We start from the raw sequence: 6,000 nt of genomic DNA on the forward strand, positions 1-6,000 counted from the left end.
GTTCCGAAGGGATGTAAATTCTGCAAGGAAACTATTCGATGCCCTGCGATGCCCCATTCCTTCCTACACCCCAGGATCCTGCTCCGGGAGTCCCCCAACCCGGCCTTCACGCCCTGCGAGGGCCCTGGGCCTCAAGCCCATTTGGTTCAGGGTCCGCGTCCCCCAAACGTCTGATCTCCCGTTCCACACTTCCATGTAGCACTGCAAAATTTCCAGAACTTATGGGAAAGAAACGTCCGTGACACGAATGTTAGGAAAAGGCCACGAAGTGACACCCGCTTCTTTTTTCTTTTTTTTTCCTTTTTCTTTTTTAACTTTTGAGCAGATTTTTAATAAACCAGAAAGGCCTCGATGGGAGATAACAGAAGAGAATAACAGACGCGTTCGAAACGGTCTGTCCCTTAGGGATTTTTTTGTTTTGCGTTTTGTTTTTATTTAGTAAAATACACATAACATAAAATTTACCATTTTGCCCACTTTTAGGGGTACGGTTCATTTGGCGCATCACCACCATCCATCTCCAGAACGTCTTCATCATCCGAAACTCATTAGCAGCAACTGCGCCCCGCACTTCCCCAGACACCACTCGACTTCCTCTTTCTATGAATCTGACCCCTCCAGGGACCTTTGTCAGTGGAATCGCATAATATCTGTCCTTTCGGGATGGGCTTCTTCCACTTAGCCTAATTTCCTCAAGGGTCATCTGTGTTGGAGCAAGTGTCGAAATTTCCTTCCTCTTTAAGGCTAAATAACATCCCATCGTGTGTGTACCCCCCGCGTTTTGTCCACTGGGACCCTGACGGGCCCTTGGGGGCGCTTCCCCCTGTTGGCTCTCATGCATAACGCTGCGAAGAGCACGGGGCGCACGTGTCTTCGAGACTCCGCCGTCAGTGCTTCTGCGTGCGTATCGAGTGGGATCTCCAGGTCACACCGTAAGTTTTTGAGGAACGACCAAATGGCTTCCTGCGGTGACTGCGTCGTTTTATATTCCTTCCCGCTGTGCCACAGGTCCCGGTTTCTCGACATCCATGCCGACACTTGCTGTGTTTAGCTTTTTTCACTGTGGCTGTCCCCATGCCACACTTCTTGCGTGTGCCCCCCAGGAGTGCCAGCGTGACAAGCCCCCGCGCTCCAGGGCCGCCTGGGTCGGCCTGCCCCAAGCACAGCCTCAGTCTCGTGGGGCTCTCAGGAGTCGGCAGTGACCTCTAACCAGAGCCCCGGTCAGGATGCTGGTGGACGTGGCATTCCGGCAAAACCTGCAGAAAACAGAGCGTTTGGACATGTAGAGAAGGGACATCCTGCCCAGGCTGGGGCAGTGGGTGCCGGGGCAGCCTCCAGGGCTGCTGGTCAGGACAGAGAGATTGGCGTGAGGTCAGACCAGCGGTGTGGACGCGGCGGTGGCCGGGGAGCGCGGGGCGAGCCCGTCGCTGCTGTTCACCGGCCGCCACGGTGTGGCAGGCTCTGCTGCACAGCGGCATCTCCTCAGTCATCACGCGACCCCGAGGGCTGGTCTCCTTCGATTTTCTGGACGGAGGGATCCGCATTCAGAGAACTAAACTGCGAGTTTGCACAAGATCCTGGATTCACATCCAGCCCTTTCTACAACCTGTGGTTTTGACGGTAAGACAGGCTGGCCTCTAAGGGCCGAGACTTCTAGAACTCTTTTTTTTTTTTTTAGTAGTTTGTTAAAAGGTGAAGCATCAGTTTCAAATTTTACAAAAGAGGAAAAAACCACATTGCAAATATATAGTCTACAGAATTACCAGCAAAAACAAGCAAGGAGACTGAAAAAAATATATTTCGATTGACTTCAAGCTGATCTGGTTTGAACTGGTATCGCTGGTTTCCACAGGAGCCTGCCGAGTACAGGGTGTCTGTGGATGTCGCAGGTCCTGGCGGTCGGGTCCCCGGTGCCAGGCTCCTTGGCCAGCACCGCAGCGGCTGGACAGTCCAGCCATCCCTGGTCCTTCACTCCAGCGAAGCTCATATTTCTGGAAGAAAGGGGACCCCAGGTCCCATAAGCAGAGCCCGAGAATTGCTGAGTTAGGACACGATACATGTTCAGCCACCAAGGTTTCCCAGAACTGCACAAATGTTGAGTAAAGCCTCGGCTTTGTGTCGTTTGCCACAAGGCTGGATCACAGGCCCTCAGAGCCTGCGCCCCCGAAGGGCCTTGGCCACCCTGTCACTGCTCTGAGTCTTGGCTTCTCCATCTCTAAAAGGGAAGGGGGGCCGAGTTTGCTTGAAACCCATCCAAAACGCTCTGAGCGGCTCAGGTTCAATTAGAAAGGACCAGAGTGTGATGAAGAGGGTTTATTCCCAAAGCTCCATTTCCCCGCCCATGAAGCAGGCTTGCTGCGAAAGGGTACTTCCCAGCCAGGCACTACGTACCTCTCTTGGCAGCCCTTGCAGACAGGTGGGGCGCGTGGAATGTGGGCAGAAGTCGCGTGAGTGCTGGCCAGCTACGGTGGGGAGGAAGCGAGTATCCTTTCTCCCCCTCCCCTACCTGGCTTTCCCTAGACGACCCCGAGGCCCCGGGGCAGCGAACTTTTTCTATAAAGACAGTAAATATTTGCACCTTTTCTATACCATTTCTGTCACTGCTACTACATGAATGCCACCAGAGACGATGCGAATGAGACAATGTGAATGACCATGTCAATAAAACTTTATGTACAAAAGCAGGTGGTGTGGGCCGGATGTGGTGCGTGAGCCATCGAGAGCAGGGGTTGGCAGCGGGCCCTCAACTCGCCAGCATGCAGGTTGCTCATCCGAAGACTTAGAGCGTCTGAGCTGCTCACATTGGGAAGATGGCTTCGGGCATCATGGAAAAGATGAGACATCATTCATTTGTTCCTCCGGCAAATCTGGGTGGCTGGCGACCATGCTGGACACAGGAGACAGCTGTGAACCAGACGCGCCTTGTGGGTGATGGCCGATGAGGAAATCCGCAAGAAGTCAACCAGGTAGGTGTGAAGCGTGGCAGGGGACATGCCTGAAACAGGAGGACCATGGAGCGGACAGCGGCTGGAGGAGGCCACGGTAGACCCGCTGGGGACGGCCTCTCCAGGAGAGACGTTTGATCTGGGACCCAAAGGGTGTGCAAGGTCTGGCTGCAGACAGCTGTGAGTGAGGGACAGCAGTGGGCCGAGGGGTTCTTTCTGGAGCACGGGGAGCAGCCAGGGCCAGCCCAGAAAGAAGGGAGGCCGGAGGGGTGGGCCGGAGCCACCAGAGCCTTTAATATCGCCAGGCCATGGTGAGGAGTAAGCCTCAGATTCCCTGGAGGATGCATCAAACACAGGTCGCTGGCCTCACCCCGGAGCCTCTGGTCACCTGGCAGCCAGGAAACGCTGCCACTGCTGCTGGCCCAGGACGCACACCCAGCACCCCTGGACTTCAGGAAGCTCGCAGGGCACCACAAGGCCGTCCTCAGCCACCAGTCTAGACTGTTCCCCCGCCACCGTCCATCGCCTGTCGCGCTTGTGTCTCGTGCTCACTCGTCTCCCTCCTGTCTGTCTTCCCTGGGATGAACCTGCGAGCAGATCTCGTCCGCCTCGTTCACAAGCGTTTCCGACAGCGAGAAGGTGCAGGCTTCCAGCCGCCGTTTCTGGACGAGCACCGGGCTGCACGCAGGCGAGATCCCGCGCTGGTGAGGGCAGCGGCGAGCGGGGCGGGCAGCGGCGAGGCCTGCGGGGGACCTCCCCGTGGCCCCGCATTTCTGCTCATCTTGTGAGCAGAGGTACGAACTGCCCTGCTGTTCTTCCAAGGACGTTTGTGCAGCAGGTGCGGGCACAGAGGTGGTGTCTCCCGTGTGCGTGCAGGGGGTGGGGGTGGAGGGCAGACAGTGTCTCCATCTGGGGCAGAGGCGGGCGTGCCTGCTAACTGCCCGTTACAAGCTCCCGGAGCTCGGGGCTCCTCGGGTGTGGTGCAAACACATGGCGTGGCAGCCTCCCCTGATCCCTCCACGTCGCCCTTCTGAGACTTGAGGACACTGTTGAATGCAGCGTCTGAGCACGTATCCACCAGCTGTTGTACTTTTAGGGTTCCGATGCTTTGCCGTCTGGGGGGAGTGGGGTGGGCGGCCCCTGGGGTGGGGGACTAATTCCTGGATACAGTAAACACCTCCCCTGCAGGTAACTTTTCAAACGATGCAGAGCCGACCCCCCAGCCGCCTCTTCTATGCGGAGCTTACACGCCAGGCCATTATCCAGCTGCTCTAATGACCTCGAGTCAGGAGCCAGACAGCTACGGACAGTGCCTGGGCCAGGGGCCCATGGGAGTTATCCGACTTAGCCAGTCCTAACCTGCCTGCCCTGCCTAGCGTTTCCCTTCCCACAGAAACCACGACAACCGCTCTCGTCACGCGCTCCCCTGCTCCCTCTGCCCCTGGCCCGCCACCCAGGATTCCCCGTGTGGCCCAGCTGCTGCGATGGCCCCTCGCCCCTGGGAACTGCGGATAACAAACTAACTTTCCATCTGTTGGCCTTACTATACCTCGTCTTTTCTATTCATACGCCATATTTTAAAGCAACCTCGTGCTGCTTGCTGTGCTGTCATAAAGTCCTCTGTCCCTGCCTGGCAGTGTCTGTGATCCAGACAAGGCTCCCTTGTGAGCCTGGAACAGGCCGAATCTCAGGCCCGTCACGGTTCGGACGAGACCCGGGCCTGTGCGCGGCGGGTTTCCTCGGAGCTGTGGTGTTTGAGGAACGGGAGAGAAGACGTGGGGCAAAGCTGACGCTGACCCCGACCTCGCGGCCAAACTGCCAGGCTCTCGGGCCCAGTCACTCAGCTCTGACTTCTCCAAAAGGAAGAGGGCAGTCTGAGGTCAGGGGAGATTTGTCCGTCACAGCCATGGGGTTCTAGCTGGAGCACGTCCTCACGTGAACCCCCTGGGGGCTTGCGAAGAGGCAGATCTGACTCAGGACCTGCTCTGGGGCCAGAGATTCTGCATCTCTCACAAGCTCACGGGGATCCCAGTGCTGCTAATCCTCAGACCACACACTTGGTGCAGGGGGCTGGGGACACGCCCAGCACACGGCTCACCTTCACCGGTGTGCCTGGAAGACGGGGACAGGGACTTGAGGATTTGGAGTTGGGGCTTGCTACCCTGGCTCCCCGCCGATTCCCACCGCCCCACCACCACCACCCTCACACGGCCTCAATTCCAAAGTATGGATTAATTCAGTAACCGAAATGGGGCACTGGAGGCGATGAGTCCCAGGGAACCACTGGAATTTTCCAGAACAGAAGACGGGGTTCTCAGAATGGCCCTGATCCTCATCCCCCTCGTAGCATCCCAAGAGGATTTGCCTCAGGCAGCCTCCAACCTTTCAGAAATCTGGCTGTGGCATCCGTTGCCTTCCTTGTAGACAGGATCCAAGAAATGTTTTCTGTATGAATGAAAAATAAATCTATCAATCTGTGTGTGTGTATGTTGTAGCTCCAGGGGACAACCGAGAGAGAGAAAATTCCCAGCATAAACAACCGCATTCGTACACGGCTGATTTGTTCATTTATCTGCTCTTCTAGAAGCTAAGAAGCTCCTATTTTTAGCACCTCCCATACTCAGGCACGAATTCTTTTTTTTTTTCCTTCAAGCTCTCTTCAGAAGTTGACATTTGCCACCTTTAAACTGCAAAGTCATGTCACATCATGTCACATTCAACAGGAGGAGACAGCAGGGGTAGCAGCTCGGGAAGAGGGGAAGAGGCGTCCCCTCCCACAGCCCCCAGGAAATATTCGCAAGGCAGGAACAAGGGACAAGAGTGGCCGGGAAGAGTCAGCAGGGCTGTTCCTGAAGGAGCCTCCCAGCAAAAGTCCCGGCGTTTCAGGCCTTTGCTGACTCTCGTCCAGGGATAAAGGGCCCCGCGTCCTTCACCCTGTCCTCGTCCCACTTCTGGTGGGGGGTGTGTGGGCCTTATCTCTGGAGCCTCTCCCTGGGTGGCTGCTCTGCCAAGTGAACTTGACCAAATGCCAGTTTATAAGTCACTCACTGAAAAC

At 56.3% G+C, this 6,000-nt stretch overlaps 1 long non-coding RNA gene across 1 annotated transcript in view; it reads right to left on the reverse strand.

Annotated features, from left to right (window-relative positions):
- Positions 1-3,466: 3,466 nt before the first annotated feature.
- LOC120586270 (uncharacterized) overlaps positions 3,467-6,000 on the reverse strand; it is a 14,355-nt gene continuing 11,821 nt past the window's right edge. The window contains exons 2-3 of the long non-coding RNA XR_005648670.1: positions 5,190-5,390; positions 3,467-5,057 (exon numbers count right to left, since the gene is read on the reverse strand). This is a non-coding gene — a long non-coding RNA (uncharacterized LOC120586270). The remainder of the gene's footprint in view (positions 5,058-5,189; positions 5,391-6,000) is intronic.

The sequence above is a fragment of the Pteropus medius genome, unplaced genomic scaffold (genome assembly GCF_902729225.1).
Source record: "Pteropus medius unplaced genomic scaffold, Ma_sr-lr_union100, whole genome shotgun sequence".
Taxonomy (NCBI): Eukaryota; Metazoa; Chordata; class Mammalia; order Chiroptera; family Pteropodidae; genus Pteropus; species Pteropus medius.